The sequence below is a fragment of the Xyrauchen texanus genome, chromosome 30, assembly GCF_025860055.1.
Source record: "Xyrauchen texanus isolate HMW12.3.18 chromosome 30, RBS_HiC_50CHRs, whole genome shotgun sequence".
In the NCBI taxonomy this organism is placed as follows: domain Eukaryota; kingdom Metazoa; phylum Chordata; class Actinopteri; order Cypriniformes; family Catostomidae; genus Xyrauchen; species Xyrauchen texanus.
The window spans coordinates 10,750,388-10,752,338 of record NC_068305.1 but is presented as its reverse complement, the minus strand read 5'-3'; the positions used below and the strand labels follow the sequence as shown (position 1 = coordinate 10,752,338).

The window sequence follows — 1,951 nt, the reverse complement described above, 5'->3', positions numbered from 1 at the left end:
GTGCATTTGGTGACAGTAGGTTGAAAGTTCTTCAGTTCTGTACTTATTAAAACACAAACCACTGCCCCTTGTGTCCGAAGCTGGAAGTGTTGTTGAATGTTCATTATGTGCAACTCCAGTTTCCAGGTAAAATGTCCACAGAGGGGCGCCAATAGCAAGTAGTAAAGCGAGTTTGTAGTTGTAAATGATGTACTACTATAAGGGGCTGTAATTCAAACATTACCTCTCGGATTCACACAAAACAATCTTGCATTCGCTAGAAATGTTTGCAGATACACACAAAACGCTCAAACACCCACAACTTTTACCTCACACATACACATACTCACATATTCACAACTTTTACCTCACACATACAACACTCACACATTCACAACATTTACCTCACACATACACATACTCACACATTCACAACTTTTACCTCACACATACACATACTCACACATTCACAACTTTTACCTCACACATACACATACTCACATATTCACAACTTTTACCTCACACATACACATACTCACACATTCACAACATTTACCTCACACATACACATACTCACACATTCACAACTTTTACCTCACACATACACATACTCACACATTCACAACTTTTACCTCACACATACACATACTCACACATTCACAACTTTTACCTCACACATACACATACTCACACATTCACAACTTTTACCTCACACATACACATACTCACACATTCACAACTTTTACCTCACACATACACATACTCACACATTCACAACTTTTACCTCACACATACACATACTCACACATTCACAACTTTTACCTCACACATACACATACTCACACATTCACAACTTTTACCTCACACATACACATACTCACACATTCACAACTTTTACCTCACACATACACATACTCACACATTCACAACTTTTACCTCACACATACACATACTCACACATTCACAACTTTTACCTCACACATACAACACTCACACATTCACAACATTTACCTCACACATACAACACTCACACATTCACAACTTTTACCTCACACATACACATACTCACACATTCACAACATTTACCTCACACATACACATACTCACACATTCACAACATTTACCTCACACATACAACACTCACACATTCACAACATTTACCTCACACATACAACACTCACACATTCACAACTTTTACCTCACACATACAACACTCACACATTCACAACATTTACCTCACACATACACATACTCACACATTCACAACTTTTACCTCACACATACACATACTCACACATTCACAACTTTTACCTCACACATACAACACTCACACATTCACAACATTTACCTCACACATACAACACTCACACATTCACAACTTTTACCTCACACATACACATACTCACACATTCACAACATTTACCTCACACATACAACACTCACACATTCACAACATTTACCTCACACATACAACACTCACACATTCACAACATTTACCTCACACATACAACACTCACACATTCACAACATTTACCTCACACATACAACACTCACACATTCACAACTTTTACCTCACACATACAACACTCACACATTCACAACATTTACCTCACACATACACATACTCACACATTCACAACTTTTACCTCACACATACACATACTCACACATTCACAACATTTACCTCACACATACACATAAAACATTTAGAACTGACTCAAAAGCTTGATTCGCAGATGCTGTATGTGTGTGTGAGAGGTAAGAGTAGTGAATGTGCGTGTGCTTTATGTGAGAGGCAAACCAGTGTGATCATTATGCATCTTTGCGAGAGGTAAAATAAGTTAATGCAAAAGTGTTTTAGGTGTATTTGCAAGCATTTTGTATATATGCAAGTATTACTTGTGAAGTTGCATGCATTTGAATTCTCCATCTTTGCATTGTAGTGTGGACTAGGAAAACAGAGACATTGGAA

The 1,951-nt window shown here is 37.6% G+C and overlaps 1 long non-coding RNA gene across 5 annotated transcripts; it reads right to left on the bottom strand.

Annotated features, from left to right (window-relative positions):
* Window positions 1-385: 385 nt before the first annotated feature.
* LOC127624407 (uncharacterized) lies at window positions 386-1,643 on the bottom strand. 5 transcript variants are annotated; one of them, XR_007968155.1, is made up of 4 exons: window positions 1,403-1,624; window positions 1,104-1,140; window positions 536-1,065; window positions 386-459 (listed from the first exon to the last, which is right to left on the bottom strand). It is a non-coding gene; the product is annotated as an uncharacterized LOC127624407 (long non-coding RNA). The 5 variants fall into 5 exon arrangements; XR_007968156.1 differs by lacking the exon at window positions 1,403-1,624 and adding an exon at window positions 1,291-1,347; XR_007968154.1 differs by lacking the exon at window positions 1,104-1,140 and having other exon boundaries at window positions 536-953; window positions 1,588-1,643.
* Window positions 1,644-1,951: the final 308 nt, after the last annotated feature.